We start from the raw sequence: 26298 nt of genomic DNA on the forward strand, positions 1-26298 counted from the left end.
GAATGTGCTCCGGTAACGGTCTTTAAGTGGGTTGTGTAGCAGACTGACTCAGTCATTAGGTGTGTGCTCCTCTCTGACTGTCAAAGACTAGAATGTGCTCCGGTAACGGTCTTTAAGTGTGTTGTGTAGCAGACTGACTCAGCCATTAGGTGTGTGCTCCTCTTTGACTGTCAAAGACTAGAATCTGCTCCGGTAACGGTCTTTAAGTGTGTTGTGTAGCAGACTGACCCAGTCATTAGGTGTGTGCTCCTCTCTGACTGTCAAAGACTAGAATGTGCTCCGGTAACAGTCTTTAAGTGTGTTGTGTAGCAGACTGACTCAGTCATTAGGTGTGTGCTCCTCTCTGACTGTCAAAGACTAGAATCTGCTCCGGTAACGGTCTTTAAGTTGTTGTGTAGCAGACTGACTCAGTCATTAGGTTTGTGCTCCTCTCTGACTGTCAAAGACTAGAATCTGCTCCGGTAACGGTCTTTAAGTGTGTTGTGTAGCAGACTGACTCAGTCATTAGGTTTGTGCTCCTCTCTGACTGTCAAAGACTAGAATCTGCTCCGGTAACGGTCTTTAAGTTGTTGTGTAGCAGACTGACTCAGTCATTAGGTTTGTGCTCCTCTCTGACTGTCAAAGACTAGAATCTGCTCCGGTAACGGTCTTTAAGTGTGTTGTGTAGCAGACTGACTCAATCATTAGGTGTGTGCTCCTCTCTGACTGTCAAAGACTAGAATCTGCTCCGGTAACGGTCTTTAAGTTGTTGTGTAGCAGACTGACTCAGTCATTAGGTGTGTGCTCCTCTCTGACTGTCAAAGACTAGAATCTGCTCCGGTAACGGTCTTTAAGTGTGTTGTGTAGCAGACTGACTCAGTCATTAGGTTTGTGCTCCTCTCTGACTGTGAAAGACTAGAATCTGCTCCGGTAACGGTCTTTAAGTGTGTTGTGTAGCAGACTGACTCAGTCATTAGGTTTGTGCTCCTCTCTGACTGTCAAAGACTAGAATGTGCTCCGGTAACGGTCTTTAAGTGTGTTGTGTAGCAGACTGACTCAGTCATTAGGTTTGTGCTCCTCTCTGACTGTCAAAGACTAGAATGTGCTCCGGTAACGGTCTTCAAGTGTGTTGTGTAGCAGACTGACTCAGTCATTAGGTGTGTGCTCCTCTCTGACTGTCAAAGACTAGAATGTGCTCCGGTAACAGTCTTCAAGTGTGTTGTGTAGCAGACTGACCCAGTCATTAGGTTTGTGCTCCTCTCTGACTGTCAAAGACTAGAATGTGCTCCGGTAACGGTCTTTAAGTGGGTTGTGTAGCAGACTGACTCAGTCATTAGGTGTGTGCTCCTCTCTGACTGTCAAAGACTAGAATGTGCTCCGGTAACGGTCTTTAAGTGTGTTGTGTAGCAGACTGACTCAGCCATTAGGTGTGTGCTCCTCTTTGACTGTCAAAGACTAGAATCTGCTCCGGTAACGGTCTTTAAGTGTGTTGTGTAGCAGACTGACCCAGTCATTAGGTGTGTGCTCCTCTCTGACTGTCAAAGACTAGAATGTGCTCCGGTAACAGTCTTTAAGTGTGTTGTGTAGCAGACTGACTCAGTCATTAGGTGTGTGCTCCTCTCTGACTGTCAAAGACTAGAATCTGCTCCGGTAACGGTCTTTAAGTGTGTTGTGGTTTTACTTGTGTAGTGTGTCCCCAGCTTTAGTGAAATGTTCTTAAAAGACCCCTTTTTCAGGGTGAAGAATAATCTAAAGAACCTTTTGTGGAATGGAAAGATTCCATGGATGTTAACGTTTCTGCATGGAACCATCAATGCCAATAAAGAACCTTATTTTTAAGAGTGTATCAAGTGCAACTACAATAGATGAGGGCTTGTGGTGTGCACTTGGCCTAACATACAGGTCTATTTATGCCATTTGAAATTCAATAGATTGTCAATCTGAAAGAAGACAATTTAATTCTGGTTGATCTTTCGCAAAGCTTTTATTTGTGTGCACACTTCTGATGACCCAAAAATATACGTTTGATTGTAAAATATACACGTTAACAGCAGCTAACACGTTATATATTGCTGTTGAACTGTCTAACAGACCTGTTTTTAAAATGTTTTTCTTCAGAAGTAGATGTCCACACACAGCACTGTCTGTTCCAATCAAACAGCACTGCGTCCAGGTGCCAACTAGACCTTGTTTAAACTTGGACGGAGAGCCAAATCACTTTCCTGTCAAGTCTCTTTCTCACAGCAAAAGCTTCTGTCCTCACATACAGCACTGTACGCCTTTTAGAAGTGAAGACAAAAGATCTGCTCCAAAACTAAGAGCTGCCTTGCTGTCAGCCATCAAGACTCAAATTATTATAGACAATTGTTTTAAATCATTTTTAGTATACATACTCCACTGTTCAAAAGTTTGGAGTCAGTACTTTTTTGTAATGAACAAATTAATACTTTTATTCAGCATTAAATTGATCAAAAGTGACAGCGAAGACACTGATAATGTTAGAGGTTTCCATTTCAAATAAATGCTGTTCCTTTGAACTTTCTGTTCATCAAAGAATCTTGACTTGACTTGATATATCAGTGTTTCCACAAAAATAGGAAGCAGCACAACTGTTTTAAACATTGATAATAATCAGAAATGTTTCTTGAGCAGCAAATCCGCATATTATAATGATTTCTGAAGGATCACGTGACACTGAAGACTGGAGTAATGATGCTGAAAATACAGCTCTGATCACAGGAATAAATTATGTTTTAACACATTCACTTAGAAAACAATAATATTTCACTATTTTAATTGAACTTTTAGATAAAATAAATGTGAGCACAAGAGAATTCTTTAAAAAACTAAAAATCTTTACGGACCCCAAATTTTTTGAACGGGAGTGTAAGTGTGAATATCTATACATACACACACATACATAATTTTATGCATTTGTACTCATTTTATATGAATTATTTTCAGAATAGCATTTTTAGTCATATTTAAACCATGTAATCTATATTTCTGATACTTGTGATTGAGTTTTCCACGGCCAGCCGAATAAAGTCAGCTTCCTTCTAAACATCTTATTACATTAATTTCTCTAAAATAACAACATGAACCTGACAAATAGCACTTTGGTTTGAATTAAATCAAACCGGTCTGGCTAATTTCGACTAGGATACACCTAACTTCCAAAATACAAGAGTTCACGAGACACTCCGAGAATCTCTGAATCGCATTAAAAACACATTAAAGTTGCCGGGATGACGACTTACTTCACACAAACACATTATGTCTTCCTTTTTTGGCAGTGGTGATTTTCGGCTGAGGGCACCGTCTGGTAACAGCCGCTCATCAACACCCAAGGCACAAATAGAGGCAGCCAGCTGTGGAAGCTCTCACATCACTTCCTGCAGTCAGTCGGGCTGCCTGTAAACACAAGGCTGTGATAGATATGCGTTGCTCTTTTTAGAAGACTTCACAGCCTGTGAGGGTATGAGCTGACTTTTTAAGAAAGCACAGAGCTGAAGTGTTCAGGAACGAGGACTGAACCTGTGAATATTACATTAATGATAAGCTTTAGTCAGTGATTTTGGTGTGAACCAAACTAGTCTGTTTTCTAGAGTTTTTAATGGACTGTACTCCTTTTTTTTTTAATTGGTGTCAAATTGAATATGGCCTTGTCAGAAGTTAATCGTCAACATTCGGAGGGTTCACGTCTTAATTACAGGACAGAATTTGTACTCTGAATGTTATACGCTGACATTTGGTGTAGAAATAGTTTTCACTCAGAAATTGCTAGTAAATTTCACAAATTACTAACAACACACTGAATTGCACATGAAACATTGAAGTAGAAAAACTTTAATATTTTCTTGTAAAACACTCAAATAAACTTGCTTTTATTTACAACTTCGAATTTTTGTAAAACAGTCTAAAAACTTCTAAAAAAAAAAAAAATAAAGATTGTGGATTTTTTTTAAAAGCACGTAAATGCAGCATAAAAAATATTTGTCAATATAAATGATTATATTTAATTACATTAATTATAAATGAGATTTTTAGAGAATGTTTTACAGGAATATATAACAGCCTTTCTATATAATTTCATGTTTAATTCGGAGTTACTTGCCATTTCTTTGTAATTGTTTGGGAAATTTACTAGCAATTTTTCTGAGTGAAGTCTGTTTCAAATCCTACACAACTTGTTTTTGTTTTGTGTAAAAAAAAAAAAATAATTGGTAAAATCGATCAGTTGAACTTGTTTTTACTAATAGGTCTTCTATAAATTTGTTTTCCAGGAAAAATGCACTGAAAATTGTTTTATTTACAATTTCCCCCAATTTTTTTTTTTTACAGTGTATCCAGAAATCCTTAAAACAAGATAAGGCCGTGTTCACACTTGGCGTCTTTTTTGACTAGAAAAAGTTGACAAGAGCGTTTTTTTAATGAAAAACAAAGCTGGCAGCGTCTGTTACAAATAGCAGCTGAGAGCGTCTTTTGTTGTCATAGCAACAGCTGTAACAGTAGCCTAGCGCTGTGTACTGCAGAAATATCAAGAAAGAGTAAAAAGTTGGCTCTTGCGTTGGCTTTTGAAGTTAACGGGAAAGAAAATGTCGATTCACAACGACGTTTGTGGGTGCACGACATTATACGGGCAAGGAACCAATATTATGATAGAGTTTTGTGCTCATATCATACAGCTCCTTGTGCTCCGAAACTAGTACGAGCAGTCTATCTACCGGCACCTTCTCCATTTTTCTTCTTGTTGTTATGGAAACGACAGATCTCGCTACTCGCTTGTCATTGGTCAGCTGTCAAAAAGGCGCTTGACGTAGGGCGTTTTTTTTTCAGAAAAGTTGAAATTTTTTCAACTCGAAAAAAAACGCTCTGAGCTGCAGAAAAAGACGCCGGCGGTGCCGTTTTAAAAAGCGCTCAGGACTTTTTTGAAAACACGGTTTACTCCATAGGATTATAATGTAAAACAGACGCCGGCAGCTTCGAAAAAGACACCAAGTGTGAACACGGCCTAAATGTGTTCAAAAACGTCCGTCACTCACGATCAGATATTGTGTTCTGATTAACTGGGAAAGTAGTTACGTTAAAATTAAAAGTACTAAAATGGCAAACTAAAATATAAAATTAGGGTCAACTTATATATTTATATATAGTAACTGATTGCATGATTATCAGATTCCAAAAATTAGGTACTTATAATTAGAGTATATTACATTTTAAAATGCTTACATCAGATTACAGTTACTTTTTATATGGACTACATATTATTCACACAATGACAGTAAATTATTAGTGTACTGGTGATGTAATCTAAAAAGTCATCAGTAACGGACTACTATTTGTAAGTAATCTACCCGGCACTGTGTGTGTATAAATAAGTGACTTTCCTTAAACATTCCTAAATGTTTCACTTAACAGGGTACTACTGTAAGTAAAACATTTACTGTAAATAAAACAAGATTATTAGAGTATGTTTTATGAGAAAATGCTTTTTCAGTTTTTCTGCTTCAAGATAATTAATGTTTAATGATACTTGGTGTTTCTTTGTAAGTTTCTCAATTAAAATAGTTTCAACGTAAATTCTTACACCATTTTTTTTTTTTTTAAGTGTAGCGAGTGGAGTGAGAAATGCATCGACTGTATAATCTGCGCACAGAGGACACTGGTTCATTTCTGAAGGACCTGAAAGTGAGCCGTGGATCCTGAAAGCCTGTGTGTAGGTTGATCTGGTTCTAGAATAAACTGTGTTGTTGTAAAGTGCTGCGTTCACCAGCGAGTCTCTGTGGTCTTTCAGCCTTCACCCGTTTTCTCCACTTAATGAGCTTCACTCACTACTGACGGCATTCAGCAGAAAAAAGCCCTTTTAATAATTTGTGCTGTTGAGAATGGCCTAGCAGAGCACTTTCTCTGACATTCTGCTGATGGAACGACATCCAGAAATGCTTATGATTACAAAAACCTTGTTTGACTCCTCCCACTCCAATATTAGCACGGCTAAAATCTATAAATAAGAAAAAAAGCAATAAGAATAAGCCGCAGCTTCATTCTCTCCAGGTGTTTTGCATCACTTAACACAAATTTGCAATTGCAATACACCCTGTTTGGCACATGGGAGCGAGGCGTTTGGTGTCAGAAGAGCTGTGAGAGAAACTCAGGTGCCAAGTCCATGGCGGTTTGTGCCACAGCCAGCGCTGCCGCTCCTAACGTGGCCGACAGACCCCACACTGCCATTTTGATGAGTTGGTTAGTGCTTGCTGGCTGGGTGCTCATGGGAAGGGCTAGCTGGTTTTCATGCCGCTTTTCAAGCTGTTGCCGAAGGACGGAGTCGGGCCGCTGCCTCATCGTGGACGTCTGGAAGTCGGTGAAGGTGCTGATGGCAATTCTGAGAAGAGAAAGCAGTGTTACTTTAGTATCATTACTATTTTATCTTACTAATCTTAATTTTCCATTTTGATTTTTGTTCAAACTTTTGTTTTTGTTTGTGTATTTCAGGCATTTTTAAATGTATTTAGGTTTTTACATTTGTATGTCAGTGTTAGTAATTTTGTGGTATTTTAGTCAGTTTTAGTAAGTTTTCTTTTTTTATATATGTCTTAAGTTTATTAATTTCATTTCAGTTTAAATAATTTTAATAAATAATAATTAAATTAAATAATTTTAGTTTTAGTTTAAACAGAAATTGTACATTTTATTTTAAAGTTTTAGTAATTTTGTGGAGTTTTAGTCATTAATTTTTGGTTCTCTTAAATAGGTCTTTTCCCATTTTATTCCTTTTAGTACTTCAACTTGAATACCTGAGAAATTTTAAAGTTTTAGTAGATTTGTTGTTTTAGACATTTTAAATAAGTTTGTTTTTTTAATACAGAATTATAATAATAATGTATTTTTAATATTTGTTTTAATTCAGTTCTAGTTTTAGTCATTTTAGTACTTTAAACTAAAATTTTAAAGTTTAAGTCAATTTTTAGTCAATTTTAATTAGTTTTTAAATGTCTATTTAATTTGTATTAATTTTATTTCAGTTTTATTCATTTCAGTACTTACACAAAATTACATTTTAAAATTTGCCTCCACAACAAAAATAAATAAAAAATTTGTAAGGTTTTTTAGATTCCATTTATTTAAGTTTACTTAAGTTAAAATACATTTTTTATTTAGTATTTTTAGTTTTAGTTCAAAATTACATGGGTTTAAAGTCAATCTACAGGAATACTGCAAACACAACGAATGAAACAAATTATAAATGCTGATTAAGTTTTTGTCAAGAACTATGTCTGGTGTTTACGGGCCGTATCTCTACAGTATCCTAATCATGTGCGACACAAGTTAAGTGTAAAGCAACTTTAGTCTTTACTGAAAGAAAAATACTGCGTGAATTCTCAAAATCACATCCAATTAAAACAGATTTGATTTTCAAAATCAAGCAACATTCAAGTGAACAGATAAGAAAATATGCTTATTTTCCATCAAAATAACGTACATCAAAAAAATCATGCACAATAAAAGAGATTTAAGAAATAAAAACCAGGGCGACCAACAAAAAGGTCAGTTTTGAACACCCGGCTAGTGAACAACACAAGAAAAGACTAACTGGGTGAGGCATAGTATAAGAACCATCGAAAAGCAGACAGAAGGAATTGGAGCGGTGAATGAGAAAGGACTCGTAGCCTTAAGTCTCAATCAGACACACGGATATAGCCTCATTTCCAGAGTTTTCTCAAGTCCTGTGGAGCCCATGCTGAGGGCTACACGACTTTCTCTCCACAGTTTAGAGGAAAAACATCATTAAAAAATCATAAAATATTCAATTCCATTTCATTACGGTCTCTATGGAAGAATAGTAAACATAGAATGCAAATGCCTTTCACTCAAGATAATAAAACTGCCAGAAATACATTCAACATTTAATGAAAAAGTGGCTCTCATACAAGAAATACAATGGGCAGACACTGACAACGACTTTAAATCTTCATTGGTTTTTGTGGTATTTTTTTTGCTCTCCTGCCTCTGATTCTAGGCTTTCCCCAGTTCTCATTAGTATCTACAGCTAATACGCCACCGCTGAAAATAGCTGACAGGTAACAGCAGAGCAATTAACTTTTAAACTTTCCCTTTACAAGCGGAGGCCCGGGAGAGCCAGCGGTTTGCGCTGACGAAACCCCAGTCTAATGCAGCGGCACCGACCCGGCAGAGCTCTGTCACTCAGAGCCAGCCTCAACCTCTTATGAAAGGATCTTTAAAAACCACATCGGTCAGGTTACTAAAAGCACAAAAGAGCTGCACCGTATTCCAGATCTTCTAAAGTCAAATATTAGCTTTGTGCAAAGCAGGGTTATTCTCGTTAACTAAAACCATTTACAAAAACTTATTTTATCTAGTTGCCAACGGAACATTTCAAATCTTCGTTTAAAGATTAAGTACTAAAATAATTACAAATATTATATAAACACTTTGTAAAAACTATTTATAAAAAGAACTAATACAAATGAAGAAAAAAATACTAAAATGTTAAAATTAAATATGTAAAAAATGTAATTCAAAATATTAACAAAAAATTAATCTAATATCAATGATATTAAAATAACACTGGTGCAAAAATGCAAAGATGTATGGTATAAAGTGATATTTACTAAAATCATATTTGCAATAACGGTGCCTAGTTTTATTGCACCGAATTATTTTATTTCAACTACTTGCCAATGTCATATTGTTATAAACACTAAAAAAATATATAATAATATTATTAATAATAATTAATAAAATTACAAAATTTCAAATTTAAATGAAAACAGAAAATATAAAAATAAAATCAAAATGAAAATATTAACAAAAAATAACACTGGTGCAAAGACAAAGTGAGCACCATGCTAAATTAAATTATAATGGTGCCTAGTTTCATTGCACCAGGTTATTTAATTTCAATATTTGTTATTTTCATTTTACTTGTAGAAATAAAAAAGACAACACAACAAAATAACTAGAACTGAATAAACTATAACTAGAAAATGAATAAAAGTAAAATTATTCAAAATATTAATAAAAAATATAACAGTATATCAGTGATGCTAAAATAACACTGCTGGAAAGACCTATAGTGAGCGCTATTCACAATATTTACTGTAATCTTATTTGCAAAAATGGTACCTAGTTGCACTGAACTAGGTTTTGACATCAACAGTGCCAAAAACAATTGATTTCGTGAACATGAGGAATGGAGAACAACTCTGTTTGATCGTTTCCTCACACAAAGATATCCATGAATTCAGAAAGATATCCATGAATTCAGAAGACTTGCGTACGGTGCTTTTTTGGTGTTTTTGTCGTCAGATATGAAATTATGGCCTGCTGTTGTATGGCAAGAACCAGGTGAAGATTTTTCAAAGATTCAGGTACAAAGTATTGACAGATTTCGAAGGACGTGAGGATGAGTAAATCATTTTCATTTTTTGGGTGAACTGTCCCTTTAACTCCCTACGCGATGGGCTCTGCAGGGAATCTCTCTTCAAGCATCTTCAGAGATGAATTTTAGTCTTTGGTTTCCTCTGACTGCTCATTTCAAGGTGGCACATGTCTGACGGTCTTTGATCGTTTTTTCTCCCTCCCTCTGGTCTCTAAGAGAGTTTCTAATTTTACTGTTTCCTCTCTCAGAAGCAGCAGATTGTGTGACCTCTGTCACATCATTCTTCTGTTTTTCCCCTCGCTCTCTTCCTCTTGCTCAATCTGTTCTTGCTGTGGTGAGGAAGATACAGCAGATGATGGATGTGTTTACACTGGAAGAACATTTCCACAGCTGCACTCAGTCAAACCATCACAACTCCACAGTCTTCACGGAAATCCTACCCTCATCTTCCTCCTCTCTGAAGGTCTCATGCACACATGTATTAGTGCGTAAAGCCTGTGTGCAAATGCTTACATGTTACAATTGATTTGCACATATATATTTTTAAATTTAGGATAATATTTAAAACCAACCCAAACCATATATTCGCTAATTAAAAATTTTACGAAAAATATTTGGTTAAATTTTTTTTTAAAAATGTAAACATTTGGGGTCAGTAGGGTTTATTAATTAATAGTTTTACTCCGCAAAAATGCATAAAATTGATCAAAAGTGAGAGTAAAGACATGACTATTTCACATAAAAGCTGTTCTTTTGAACCTTCTATTCAACAAAAAATCCTGAAAAGTGAAATGCATCACGGTTTCCACAAAAATATGAAGCAGCACATCTGTTTGAATGGGTCAACTCCAGGGCAATTTTCCCTTCGTTTTGCTTACAGCTTAGCGCGGTGACGTAATTGTGACGTCGGTCCTACATGACCCTAGTTACCTGTGGTTGGACTAGCGGTGCGTCACTCAGAAAACAACAGGCCAATCAGAAGATAGGCTCATGAATATTAATTAGGCCAAATCAACCTGTTTTTATCAGAGCTTATGAGAACGGAGCTGTAAAAATATATTGAGATGGTTTTTGGTACTTATGCAGTGAATATATATTCTTAAGGACATCAAAACCTAAAATAAGACTCCAGAAAGGTGTACAATATGGGACCTTTAATCAAATATATGCAGCCTTGGTGAGCAGAAGAGACTCTTAAAAATACTGTACCAACCCCAAACCTTTGAACAGCAACATCATTTTTTATTGGAAATAATAAAATTATGGCCTCTGCAGATGTCTGAACTGAGTGCTTAATATCCACTGACCCTAAAATTGCCCCTGCTCACCTACAGGTGTAACATGCCTGTAAACCTGATCACCATTAGGGCCTTGGGAGCCCGTCATTGGCTTTTAGAGCGTATACTTAAAGCCCTCTCTCCCTCTCTCGCTGTTATAACGTTATAGGTTAACACAGTTCAGTGGGATGCTCTAATTCAATGCGTCCTTCCATCTAACACACATGATGGCCCTATTATTAGGCACTTGCTGCTGAGATGGTATGCCCAATTACCCATGAGCCTGCACTCGGCTTGTGTGAAAGAGTGTGTGTGTGTGTGTCCTGTAGGCCTTTGTGAATCAGCTCTGATGTCCTGATGACCCGTAAGTGCTGGCTCTTTGTCACGTCAACAGGAGCTGCTCGTTCAAGCGTGCTGTGATGCACCAAAAGCCTTTGCTTACTGGACACACATAGAAATTACAAGTGGAGGTTAAAGGGTTGAATGTTCCTATATGCTCTATAGGTCCACTTTGGTTCACCAAAATGTTCCAAGGAATCCAAGTCTATAATGATGCTTTGAAGTAAAGTCAAAAAGATAGTATTTAAGAGCTAAATGCACATAACACCACCACAAAGTCGGAATTTCGAAAGGTTATACAGAACTTTCGTTAAAGTAATGCTTCACCATAAAATACTCACCCTCAGGCCATGCAAGATGTAGACGAGTTTTCATCAGATTTGGAGAAATGTAGCATTGCATCACTTGCTCACCAATGGACCCTCTGCAGTGAATGGGTGCCGTCAGAATGAGAGTCCAAACAGCTGATAAAAACATCACAAGTAATCCACACCACTCCAGTTAATGTCTTGTGAAGTGAAAAGCTGCATGTTTGTAAGAAACAAATCCATCCATCATTAAGATGTTTTTACTTCAAACCGTTGCTTTCGGCTAAAACACGAGCCTATAATCAATAATAATACTTCCTCCGGTGAAAAAGTCTAGTCTTGTCTGAATCAGGACAGAAATATGCACAGACAAAAACAGTCCAAAACAACAGGAGTTCCACTTTTTTTTCACTGGAGGAAGCATTATTATTGATAGAGGACTCTTATTTTAGCCAGAAATTACAATTTAAAGTTAAAACGTCTTGATTGATTTGTTTCTTACAAACATGCAACTTCTGGCTTCAAAAGCGTTAATCGATGTATTACTCAGTGGATTATTGTGATGTTTTTATCAGCTGTTTGGACTTTTATTCTGACGGCACCCATTCACTGCAGAGGATCCAATGGTGAGCAAGTGATGTAATGCCAATTTTTTTCTAATAAAGAAACAAACTCATTCACATCTTATACTGTATGGTCTGAGTCAGTGAACTATTCCTATAAGCCCTGCGTTTTTACGATCCTAGGAAGTGTCGGCCAGTTCAGTGAATCCTTCTTTATAAAATTAAAAAAAATAAAAATAAATATTACTTTGGTTCTTAGCAGAAACAGCAAAAAAAAAAAAAAGGCAATGCATCAAGCAAAGATCGCACCTTTAATGTAAATCTAATGCAGCATTTCTCAAACCCATTGCATATTTCAGATCTCCCTTATTTAACATACCTGATTCCACTGATTAGCTCATTAGCTCATCAAGTGCATCCGTGACCTGAATTAGGCATGTCAAATAATCCCAAACATGCAGTCTTGTGGGGTTCTGCAGGAAAAGGATTGAGAAATACTGAACAAAAAGCTATACCTGTAGCCATGGCCTAGTGGTCATTCGGGAAGCTCAAATTATTATAGTCTATCTTTCCCCTTGCCCTCTCTAGTTCTATAAATAAAAAATAGGAAAAAGACCCAAGAAATATTATGCAACAAACCATGCAACAGACTGACTGATTCGCCTCAGCCTTTCCAAAGTACGAAAAAGATTTATAAACGTGCTTGAGGGTTCAGGCCAGCTCTAGGTAGATGTAATGTGGGTGTCATGTTCCTGAAATCTTTCTATTTAGTTTGGCAGATCTTCCACACCCTGTGGTACTTTATCTGAATATGGGTAGCTGATGCATAACATGGCACCTACCCAGATTAACTTTTTAAATTAAGAAAGATTTGAACACAAATGTGAGTTTGTATATGAATATGGAAAACTACCTGGCCTATATGACACCATTTAAAAAGGAAAGGCGATTCAGAAGCAGAGCAAGTTTTATTACATTTTGATGGAAGATTTGAATTATACAACACACTTTTTTTTTTATTCCATGCATGGATGAATCATTAAAAAAATAGACCAGGAACATGAATTTAGAAAAAATAATGAGATATGAAGTCGATTATGATATATAAAGCCACAGTTGTCAGATAGAAACTCGCAATGAGAAAAAGTAGATGAAATTGTAAGATGTAAAGTAGGGATGCACCTATTCCGATACTGGTTATCGGTATCGGGCCCGATACTGAGCTCCTGTACTCGTACTCGTTAAAATGCCCCAGTCCCAAACGCCGATACAACACAGCATGTGATAAGTGCCATATTCAGACAAAGAAACACAGACGACAGAACAACAGACAGCAGAATGGAGTTATTAGAGATTAAGGATGTCTACAAAGTATATGTATGCAATGAATTTAATCCAATGGTTTTGGATTAGATGCTGAACTTGAAAATATCTAAACAAATGTGATCTCGGCAGTTTGTATTTTGAAGAGAGAGTTGAGAATGGGGCAAAAACATCATTAATAAAAAGATCACTGAATTTGACAAGGCCCAACTGTTGCCATTGACTAAAGACTGAGTCCAATTGACCTGGAAGGAATAGGTGATTCTTGCATATAGGGCTGGTTATGGAGAAATCCTGGAAACCAAAACAGTGTCTAAATTGAAACCAAATCTTGAGGGTGTTTGTTACAACTGGGCACTGAATATACAATGAAATACAAAGGGGCAATTTGGATAAAGCTAAAGCAGGAAGAGATGAAGAAATAAAACAACAAGTTCCATTTTTTGAGGTCTAGTTTTAACTTGTCAATTAAAGAAGCAAAGTTCTCTTTGTAAAGGTTAGAGATCCCTGTGTAATATTTAAAACCTGATACAGACAGCTGAAAGGGTATATCCTTACTCGAAATATCGAGGCCCTTGTTGTTTATGGGAAAACAAACACTTTTTGAAAAGTTTAACTTATAACCTGAGAAAGTTCCAAATTGATTCAATATCTTAACTACCTGCGGAATACCTGTAATCGGATCTGAAAGGTATAACAGCATATTATCGGCATATAAGGATATTCTGTGTTCTATGCCCCTACTGTTAATGCCCGTAAAATGCTGTGAGCATCTTAATGCTATGGATAGGGGCTCGATGGCTAAAGTAAAAAGTAAAGGGTTAGGAGGGCATCCTTGTCTTGTACCCCTTGATAGAGGAAAAGGCTTTGAACGTACTCTATTTGTAATTACCGATGCCTTAGGGGAAAAAATATAACTTAATCAGTGAGAGAAATTGTGTTCTAAAGCCGAATCTTTCCAACAAAGAGAATAAATATTTCCACTCCACCCTGTCGAACGCTTTTTCAGCATCTAATGGGATGACTACCTGAGGGACAGGGTCTTGGGAAAGTTTCGATGAGTGGATTACCCCTAGCAATCTCCGGATATTACTAAAAGAATGTCGATCTCTGACAAAAACCTGTTTGGTCTTTTGAAATCAAATTTTCTATTACTGTATCTAAACGTAAAGCGAGGATTTTTGCCAAAATTTTAATATCGGAGTTAAGGAGAGAGATTGGCCTGTAAGAATTACATTTCACAGGATCTTTACCAGGTTTTAACAAAAGAATAATGTTTGCTTCATTTAAGGTTTGTGGCAGGCTACCCTTTTCCAAAGAATATCAAGAAACAAACATATCAAGAAGAATAGGGGCTAATTTATCTGCAAACTTTTTATAAAAATCTATAGGGTAGCCATCAGGGCCAGGAGTCTTTTTATTCTGCATTAATGAGATTGCATTTAAAATTTCTTCTTCTTGTATATTCTTATCTAAATAGGTTTTCTGCTCAGAATTAAGAGTGGGAAAATCTACATTGTCTAAAAATTCCAACATTACAGAGTTAGATTCAGGGCTTTCAGAAGTATACAAATTAAAAAAGTAGTTTGTAAAAGTGTTATTAATTTCAATGGGATTAGCTATTAAATCATCGTCACTGTTGCTAATTTGAGGTATAATTTGAGAGGCAGCTTTAGATTTTAATTGGTGGGCTAAAAGTCGTCCTGCTTTTTCACCATGTTCATATATATATATCCTTTAGAATGTAATAAACACCATTCGGTTTTATTTGTTGATAGCAGATTATACTGAATTTGAAGGTTCAATCTTTCCTTATAGAGTTCAGGTGAGGGAGATGTGGAATACAGGTGATCTAATCTTTTAATAGAATCAATTAAATCATCTAGTTTTTGTTTAAGTTTTTTTATTGAGAGTGGAAGTATATAAAAATATTTCTCCCCTGATTACTACTTTAAGTGTCTCCCACAATGTAGATGCTGATGTAGATGCTAACCTATTGTGTAATAGGAAATTATCTATAGCTGTATTTATGAACGTACAAAATGCAGGATCTGATAATAAGGATGTATTTAGTCTCCACAAAGGTTTTTCATTATACCTCATATTGCAAATAAGATCTAAATGCACGGGAGCATGGTCTGATTCCACAATAGGTAAATAATCGATTTGTTCAACAGAAGGAAGGAGAGATTTATCTATAAAAAAAAAAAAATAATCGATTCTTGAATAGGAGTGGTGAACTTGTGAGAAATAGGAATATACTTTGCTGTGTGGGAACTGAAATCACCAAGGATCAACAGCCCCTACTTGATCTATGAACGTAGATAAGGCTTGGGCCATCTTAGAACAGGATAAAGATTTTGGATTAGAGCGGTCAAGGGATGGATCCATAACACAATTTATGTCACCACCAAAAATCAAGAGATGGGAGTTAAGGTCTGGCAACAAAGAAACAAGCTTATTAATAAAACTCACATCATCCCAGTTTGGGGCATATACGTTAACTAGTAAAACAGGGACATGATATAAACTCCCAGAGACAATAACATATCTTCCCTGAGGATCTGCAATGACAGCAGATGCTGTAAATTGAATGTTTTTGTGTATCAAAATGGCGGTGCCCCTTGCTTTAGAGTTAAAACTAGAGTGAAAAATTTGACCCACCCATGATTTCCTAAGCCTAAAATGATCACTAATGCGTAGGTGGGTTTCCTGTAAATATATTATTTCAGATTTTCATTTTTTTTAAATATGCAAAAATTCTGCCTCTTTTGGTTGGGCCATTTAGGACTTTAACATTCCAGCTAACAAATTTAACTTTCGAACCCCCAGGAAATTTAGTTAAATCAGCCATATTAGACATGGGCAAATATGAATTTAAACAGACAAACCACAGAACAAAGATGCAATCAACAATATACACATTTCCTCACTGTTAAGTTCTTCTGAAAACATAACATAAAACAAAACTTTTGGATAAACGTAACACAGAATCAAACTTCCCAACATATTCCCTATGCTTGTTTCCCCAACTGAAACAAGCCGCAGAAACCTGTTTAACTTGCATGACTCCCGATTATCCAGTCTTTTCCACTCGACCTTCTTGAGGGATCCCAAACCACTATATATACTCAGAGTGCAGCATAGCGCCATTATTACGCATTGTACCGCATAAACGTGAAGGCAATAAACAAAAACGAACATTCTGTCTTTTCTTGAAGTATTAGATAAATAGAGAAAGAACAGGAAAACAAAAAAAAAGTCCTCATTGCCTTGAGTATACTAACAGTGTCACAACTACAGACAGAGTGTTACGGCCAAAGTCAGTCAGTCCTGTGCAAGAATGCGTTGTTTGTAAAAAGCCTCGGCAGCTGCAGGTAAATCAAAAGTGTGAGTTTCCTCACCGAATTTCACACGGAGACGGGCAGGATACAGAAGCTGAAACTTTATTCCTTTCTGGTAGAGGGACTGTTTGACTTCTTTGAATCCGGCGCGTTTCTTCACTAAAGCTGCGCTCGTGTCCGAGTATAACCTCAGTGACACGCCGTTGAATTTAACATCATATCGCCTGGCCCAGTGAAGTACCTTTTCCTTTTCCTGAAAACGGTGAAAGCAGACAATGAATGATCTCGGAGATTGCCCTGCTCCAGGTTTAGGGCGAAGCGTGCGGTGCGCACGCTCAAGTTCAGGAGGCCTGTCAAACACACCGCCCAATGTGTCTTTAAGTAGACCAGATACAAATCCGACGGGGTCTTTTCCATCCTCACTGCCTTCCGGAATGTTAATAATACGCAGGTTAGACCTTCTGGATCGGTTTTCAAGGTCGTCAATTTGATCAAGGAGAGATTAATTTGGTGCCTTCAAGGATTTAATCGACGCTTCCACGGCGACGAGCCTTTCGAAATTTTTGCCGACTAATACTTCAGTAGACGCGAGTCGGTGTTGGAACGAGCTTACTGTCTCGCGTAACGTATCGAGAGAGACCTGCAGCGGCCTGACTGAAACTTGAATCAAGCCTGCCATGTCCTCTTTTAAGCTGGCCCGCTGTTTTGCCAGTTCGGAGACTAGTTGACTCATCGAAAAGTTATCCGTGTTGTCTTTTTCAGGTGTATCCTTGTTGCTAGCGGTATCGTTCGCCGCCATAGCTGCTAACTTCCCCGCTAGGGTAGCACCTGATCGTGTTGCTGGCGCAGTACCTTGCTTCTGCTTCGAGTTGCTCATTTCTCTTTTTTGAGCTGAATATAGTTATTATATTTTAAATTGTGAAGCAATTAGGTTAAAAAAAGAACACGCTTTAATATATTTTAAAAGGAGTGTGGCCGGGAGGTCCTCGTCTCTGCTGCTCTCTCTTACATCGCCAAACCGGAAGTCACCAGATATAACTTTTTGATATTTTTTTTACTTGTGGGTGCAGGACACTATAGTTCATTTAAGTAAGTGAGGATAGCAAAATAAAGTAAACTGTGACATATTATAACCAAAAATTCTTCATACAGTGGACTACCAGTAAAACTGATACAAACTTGGGACCAAAAGTTATTCAGACCGAGTCTGAGAAAAAAAATTGAAGTTCAGGTTCGCATGAACCTAGTTGACAGCATGCCCAGGAGACCACAGGCTAAGGCTAAGGGTGGTCCGACAAAGTATTGATAGATGTGTAAATATCGTCATACTAACATCTGTCTGAATAATTTTTGGTTAATTGTAATCCATTACATACCTTTCTATCAAAGTTATCTGACATTATCAAGCTGAATTTGTTCTGACACAGTTTAACTCTGAGTTCTTGTCATATTTTATTACCATTTTCTAAACTATAGCGAATAAACTGTGATAATGTGAGAAATGTTGAAGGTGTACGAATAAATTTTGGTTTGACTGTATCTATTTGATAAATGAAGTCAACCAACTAACATTATACATACTCTTGGTTTCTGTACCCAATATTTAAAAAATTGACAAATACAATAAAAATATCGGTACTTGGTATCGGCAAGCACCAAAAATAAAAGTATTGTATCAGACAAGTACTGGAAAAAGTGCATCCCTAATGTAAAGTCACAATTATGAAAAATACATGCAACTGATAGATATAAATTCAATTACAAAAAAGATGCAGATGCAAGATATAAAATCAGAATTGTAAGATATAAAGTCACAATTAGGAAAGATAGACAACTATGAGATACAACGACAATTTTGAGATACAAAGTTAAAATTGTGAAGAAAACAACAGGATTCTGTAAAGTTGCAATTATGAAAAATTTGGATATATAAAGTCACGTTGTAAAAAAAAAAAAAAAGATGTAACTAGGAGATATAAAGCTAGACTTGTGAGATACAAAAAAGATACAAATGGGAGATATAAAATCAGAATTATGAAAAAGACAATTGGAGGACATGATAGAATTGTGAGATATAAAGTTGCAATTGTGAAAAACAAACTCATTTGTTAAAAAGTTATAAAAGAAATGCATGCAATTGTAAGATAAAAAGTCGCAGCTACGAAAAAAGTACAGTAGACGCAATTGGGAGATACAAAGCCTTAACTGCAAACAGGGAGGTACAAAGTCAGAATTGTGAGATATAAAGTCACAATTAGGAAAAATAGATGCAATTGTGAGATACAAAGTCGCAATTCACCCTTCGCCGGGAGTTTGATTGACAAGCGATCTGACTAAATCACAACGCAGAATCTTTCATTTTTGTCCGACAAACAAACTAGACAGATTAAATTGATGTTGGAATAAATAGTGTATACTGACGTCTTTCCATGGTTGAAACAAGATACCTTCTGATGTTCATTCATGTTTATTTCATGCCAAACCCGTAAAGACGAAGAGATGATCGGTTCACGTGCCGCTTGAACTGAGGCAATACAGTGATCTGTCACGACACATTAAAAAGCCACAAAACGCTATTTATTTGAATTTCTTAAATTACAAAATCTAAAAGCTGAGACCTTGTTTCATACCAAAAGTAACCTGCTCTGTCTTGTCTGTCAGCGTGTCGTCAGTGTTTGCTCCACAATGTATAACATGATGTGTGGGTGAGTGCAGACGGCTTGTCGGATGTAGCAACAGTAACTAAGGGGGGCAGGTTTTTGTGCAGAATCAATTGTAACTAAGATATAAAGTTGCAATTATGAAAAATACAGTAGACACAATTGGGAGATATAAAGTCAGAATTGTGAGATACATAGTCGCAATTACAAAAAGATGCAACTGTGAGATACAAAGCTGCAATTACAGCACACAACCTGCATACAAACAGCCTCAATCCACAAACTCTCAGCATCCATCAAACTACACGGGTGCTTGCAAATTCTCCTCTAGCATATTCTTTCCTGAACACACGAGATCTAATCAAACTGGCAACAGGCAGCGCTAACGAACCCCAAATGCTGAGATCAGAGAATCAGTCTTGGTGATAATATAATGTTACTGCGTTTATGAAGTCAGATGCGCACGGAGGGCAGGGTGTTAGCCTGAGGGGGTGTGCGGGGGGTTTTAATGAAGAACATTTGGGGGTCAAAGCCATTAGGGAGGACGTGCCACTCCTCATTACAGCACTCCACAGGGTCTAACAGAACAATAGAGATCAAGGTCACAGGTCACGGCCTCAAGAGGGGCTGCTCACACACATATGTTCTTCGCTTTCAGAGTGGCCACAGATGCTGGTGGGGGAGGGGTTATGCAAATCAGGGCAGAGCTTTAATAACCCACTGAGGTGGAGCTTCCTTATTACAGGCCTGATTTGCATAAGATTCGCAGACAGAGTCGTTCTGGCACTTTCTGTCTATCTTTGTTGCTCTTTCTCTCTCATAGTAGCATTTGTGTCTTTATACAGGTCTCTCTCTCATTTCCGTCTCTCCCTCTCTTTGTTGCCCCTCGTTCTCAATTCTGTCACTTCCTTTTTCTCATTTCGGTCTCTCTCTTGCTCTTAATCTTCATAGGCGACAACAGACGCGGGGAGATCTTAAACAAGACAGATCTCTCCTCTGATGGCTTTTTCAGCGCCGAGGGACTCAAATTCAGTTCCCGCCAAATGCCGGAGGAATCGTTTCCTACTGCCGTAAGAGATAAATCATTAAAGTGGCTTCACCTGCATCTGCAAATCCAATTGGCAGACTGACAGCGAGTGTTTAGACACACAGGGGCGAGACACAGACAGCTTCGGCTGAGCGTCCTTCACGTCACAACAGGGGCGCAACAGTCCCACCGTGTGCAGAGGAAGTGATATTATACTCAATAGCTCCACCTGATGGACACAGGTGGGAACAAACATCCCTCCAGACCAAAGATGACAAGTGTGTGTGCACTGCATCTTACAGTATAACAGCACTGGAACTAGTATATTAAACTACTTAGGGCATTTTTGGAGAGACAAAGAAGCAAATAAAATGCTATTTTTTTTTTAAAGATCTCCAGGTTTGCTGAGCTTGTTTGTAGGGGTGCAGAATTTGGTAAATAAATAAAAATAAAATCATATTGTGAATATATACTAAATGCTAAAACTAATAAAAATAATAATAATAATAATTATTAAAAAAAGACCAATATTATAATCATACTATTGTACTGTAACATAAGTACAACATAGAATATTCAAAATACAAAAAATAGTATTTCATAGAAATACTATCAAATAATATCATTTTGCAATTATATACAAATGACTATACAAAAATAATACTGATAATAAAAATAAAAAAGTAAAATATATAGACCATTCAAGAAAATATATAAAATAGTATTTCATGAGCATAATACTGTCAAATAATATGATATTGTATTATATATAGGGCTGTCGCGATTTGTCGATTTTAGTCGACTAGTCGATTTTTAAAAATCGTGGACTTCATTTTGCTCCCGTCGACTAACCGGCAAAATACCGGAAGAGGCATATTTCACGGACGAGAATCCATAAAACACAATATTAGACTGTTTTCCAAGGCTGCATGATAATTAAGCATAATTGTGAATTCACAAACGCTATGATTTAATTAAATAATTACATGCAATACAGTTCGTATACAGTATATGCGCTTTAATTATTTACATGCATGTAGCGTCACACAGCGGCTCCGTTCACAGTAGTTTCACAGAAACTTATTTACATGTGGAGCATCTCAAACTCATCTCTGCATGTTGTTGTGAGTTTAGATTTATTATAATGTTCATCGGGGAACGTAACGTGCACCATTTCATCTGATTTGTGAAGGTAAATCATTTATAAATCTACGCAAACACAGGAGAATACATCGTGATTTCAAAATAAAAGCTCAAGCCCTCACTCTGAGTTTACACGTTTTGATGTCCACATCATTTAATTACAGTGGCTATAGCATTTCTGTCCTAAATAAATGGACAAATATTAAAGATTAAGTGGACATTTGAATTAAATGGTGCTTGGTCAATATTAAACAAGGATTAGATCGCGCAGTAATGTGTAAAAACAATCGTCTGGCCATCGGCGCCCCCTGCAGGACTTTGTTGTAATGTGTAATCTACATTAGCCTATTGTTTATAATACATTATGTATTTTAACAGTTTTGTTCAATAAAACCATATAATTTCCTGCTTTTGATACTTTATTTGAACCAATTATTATTGCATCATTGCTATTATATATGTATTTTAAGTCATTTTAAAAGTTATTGTTCACTTACATCTATTTTTATTACCACAAAAAATGTTATTATAATTATAGGGCCCTATGAAATCCGTTTTATTTCCAAATTCAGGTTTTTATACTGTTTTAATAGTTAAATTAAATTTTATTAATCAAAAAAGTCTGTCTAATTAATTGAGTTTTACAGTTTTATCTGTACCAAATTCTGTTTTCCGTTATTTTCTGGATTCCATTTTCATGGTTCCATTAAATTTTGATAATCAAAAGTTCCAATGAATTGATTTTATATTTAAAAAAAAAAAAAAAATGATGATTTTTTTTTTCAGAAATACTGCACATTTACATTTTTCACATAAATAAATTCCGGTAAATAATATTTCTGGAAATACTCCTTTAAAAAGTGTTTTTTTTATTATAATTTTATTATTAGACTAGAACACATGGATATGTTGTCATTCTCACACTATAATACTGAACTTTGATTTCAGTGATTTGGACATGAGATACACTTGCTTCTTGCACTATATGTTGCACTTTATTTTTGCTTTCAAAAAAAAGGATTTCATAGAAATTTGTATTTCATTTGGTTTAATAAAATATTCTTAAGTAAAATTGTTGATTTTTTTGTGTGGGAAATTAATCGTTTAGATTAATCGATTAATTGTCACATTAGTCGATAGATTAATCGAAATAAAAATATTCGTTAGTGGCAGCCCTAATTATATACAAATAATTATGATATTACTATTGCTATTATAGTTACAAATATTAAGCATCAAACAGAATAAGAAATAAATTACTATTGCCATTTTATTGTACTGTAAAATCAAGAGTATAATATCGAATATTCTGTAAAAAAAAAACAATTCTAAATATTAATTAATAAAATCAATAATATCAAAATAATAAAATATTTTATTTTACAGCACAAAAAATAATTTTATTTTTTACAGCAGTAAAATTGCAATACCAATATTACATAATTCTTTTTAATTTTCAAACATTAAACCTTTTGGCAATAAAACTACAGGAAGGTCTTAAAGCTCCTTTGTTGGCAAAACCAGTCTCATTATAAATCTGGAATAGCTGGTGCATGTTGTATTCCCAAAATGCATGTTATAAGCGACCCAAACTCACAACACTCGCAGAGATGGAGTTTGTGTGTAGCAGCATTTACTGTGAAACGAATTGCTCTGAGATCCTAAAAACACCAGATTATGAGCTGCTCACGTGTAAATGAACACACTGCAGTGCTTCACTCCGAAACATGCAGTGCATAATCATTTATAATAATTATTGATACTTTATAGGCACCTTATTTATTTATGCTTCACTGCAGAGGTAAAAACCTTTGTACAAGTGCATGTGTGCGCATGTAAGCGTGTTTGAAAGCCTCACATGTTGCGTGGATGCAGCGCTGCAGACTGGGTAAGCAGCGAGGGCGGGCAGCTCATGAACAGACTCCGAGCTCGACCAATCAGCTCCTCGTACGGCAGATCCTGAGGCATCTGAGACAGCAGGTGATGAACGCTGGCCATATCACACTCGCTGCTCTTCACTTCCTTCTGTCTGTACAACACAATCTGATGAGAGAGAGAGAAACACAGGTCTGTTAGTCTCAGCGTCAGCCGGGCCACCCACAGTCCATTCACGGACCGTCTGACGCATACTGCATAAAACGTTTAATTTACAATTTAATCTGATCGACTGGCTTTAAATATAACATTCCACTAGGACACAAATGTTAAAAATTTTAAAATTACACTTCTGAGGAAGAATTTCATTGAAGTTGACAAAGGTTCATAACCTCAAAAATATGAAAAATATAAAAGATTAGATTTTTTAATCACTTAGTAGCACGTAAACTAGACATCCATGAATAGAAGATATTTCACTGTGACATCATCAGGTTTGAACAGGTTAAAAAGAAAAACAAGAAATCAATGTGAAAACCGAAGGTCCTAAAATTAGCCAAAAACTTTTTGCTGAACCCCGTTTCTGCCTCATTTATTTGGTTCTAACAGTCTTCAAATAGTTTTTTCTTGTTTTAAGCATACAAGTCATTCTGTTCGATTTATACTTAATATTTTTTAAATAAGAAAAAATAATAAATTATTCAAAATAATATAATAAACAATACAAACAATTATTAACCTTAATTCAAGATATAATCTCTGAAAATAAGTCTTAATATATTTAATAAGACAACTTTATTTCACAAATCTATTAGGTTTTGAGGATAACACAATTTAAATTTTAAATGATTATAATTGTAATCATTTAAAATTTGTAATTGTAAATTATTAATACAGTAAAAAAAAAAATAATACACAAAACACACAGTAAATTACTCTGAGAAAAAAGCATAAGGAATTGTACATTGAACCCCACTTCAGCTAAATTTTATTTTTAACTTTTTAAGTTTATTTAATTTAATTTATTTTACTTTTTAATATTTTTTTTTGCTTTTTCTTGTTTGAGGCAAAAAAAAGTGTTAAAATGTGTTAGACTTAAATTAGAAAAAAAAAACATTGCCAAAGGGGTAAGAAAAATATAATTTTTAATTCTAATTCAAGACACATTCTCAAAAAACAAGTGTTAAACAAGTTCTTTCTTATGTACCCAGGGAAAGCAAGAGCTGATAAAATGTAAAAACTGTAACTTGAAAGCAATGTAAGTCGCTTTGGATAAAAGTGTCTGCTAAATGCATAAATGTAAATGTACAGATACTTTTACTTTAAAAAAAATGTGATTAATTGTAAATTTACATGTTGCTCAGACAGTCTCTTCCAGTCTAAGTGGGTGATTCTTGGTGAGAATAAATACATTTTGGACTAAAACTAAACAGTTTCCTTCACTTACAAACAAACATCAATGGGCTGCCTGTAAGGACATTCACAGATGTTCACTAGAGCCAATCAGATGGACTCCAGCATGGGTGTCTACAGTCATCCCAGCACAGGTCAAATAACAGCAGTCCAGTTTCTGCTGTTCAGAACTGAGCTGGGTCACATCCAATAGAACATCAGTTATTACAAAGTGCCTCCAGCCTCATAAAAACAGTCAGTGCTGCACGAGTGCACCGAACCCCAGCACATGCACTACCTAAGAAGCAGGATGAACTACATTTCCTGCTGGCTTTCTTATTCTGACTTCAAACGGCCGCTGGCCCCCTTTGCTTTTGCTGTTGTCTCTAGCAGGGGAGCGGCTTCTTCTGTCTTCTTCGACAGAAGAAAGAGGCACAAACACGCAGCCTTCCACACAAACCTCTGTTGAATTCATTAGAGTTGTTTAATTAACTGATCCCGTTACAACAAAGTGCCCTCAATTCCTGCATTAGATGAGGAAGGAGTGGAAAAATAAAGTCTTCTCTCTTTGGAGCCACGTTTTTTGTTGTTGTGCTGATGAATTAGCGATCGCCTAAATAAGAGAATTAACAACTACGGAGGCAAAACATGGTAAACAACATCCTCTTTAGGATTACAAAAGATTGTGTATAGTCGGAGGGGTTAAACGATGTGGAGGATTGCTCTGCACTCTCATTACTGCCTGAAATTTCAATGTAATCACAGGAAAACTATAAACTACAGTTCATAGCAAAAGAGTGCTATTCTTGAGGATAGAGACAGTTTTTTAATGTTAAACAAGTCAGATGGACACATACAGCCCTTAGTTAATTAGAAATAAACATTTTATTTAATTATTTTATAAATTACCTGTTTAGAGATCAGATGTAAATCAACACTTGCAATCTATTGAGATGTAAAATTACCAGCAAAGACAAATGTTGTTATTGTTCAATAAACTAAATAACTATGAAAAATAATTTTCAGTAAGCGCTCGTGTCTTGGAAGTAAAAAAAATTGTCAAATTGGATGGATGAAACTCATCCAGGCATATGAAGAAAACAGCACAGTATTTGTCAATCATTGACATCATGGAGTTTAGCAGTATTTTGGTGCTGATGTGTGAATGGTATCTTAACAGTAAAAAGATGAAAAGATGTTGCTACTGTGAACAGCAGAAATGGTGTATTTACCAGTAAACTCAATCTGACAATTTTACGATAATATAAGTGTGAAAGTGGATTTTCAGCATCTTGTAGCAGGAGTGTTGAGTTTTAAGGACGCCCAGTCAAGTTAAAAATAGTTTTAAAGACCCTTCAGTCCTTCTCTCTCACGAACATTGAAAAGGTCAAAGCGAAGCACTACTCGATGTCCTTGAGAGGCTGGAGATGGAGCGACTAAAGCACAGACCGCAGAGAGACCCTCGTTCTTACCACAGCGGCCAAGTAGATGGCCATGAGTGGAGTGGGTGAGACGCCAGGAAAAAATCATAGATGCCGGAAATCTGACAGGACATAGCCGTACCATGTGATCAGCCAGCTCAGGGCGAAGATGGTGCCCACCTCAGACCTGCAACACGAAGACAATCAGTTATTACCTCTCATCTGTTAACATTAATTAATGCAT

General features: G+C 36.1%; 1 pseudogene across 1 annotated transcript in view; it reads right to left on the minus strand.

Annotated features, from left to right (window-relative positions):
• Nucleotides 1-5587: 5587 nt before the first annotated feature.
• LOC306847480 (TBC1 domain family member 20-like) overlaps nt 5588-26298 on the minus strand; it is a 35648-nt pseudogene continuing 14937 nt past the window's right edge. The window contains exons 6-8 of the transcript in view: nt 26106-26241; nt 23225-23409; nt 5588-6364 (exon numbers count right to left, since the gene is read on the minus strand). The product of the transcript in view is annotated as a TBC1 domain family member 20-like (transcript). The remainder of the gene's footprint in view (nt 6365-23224; nt 23410-26105; nt 26242-26298) is intronic.

Source organism: Barbus barbus (genome assembly GCF_936440315.1).
Source record: "Barbus barbus genome assembly, chromosome: 27".
NCBI lineage: Eukaryota > Metazoa > Chordata > Actinopteri > Cypriniformes > Cyprinidae > Barbus > Barbus barbus.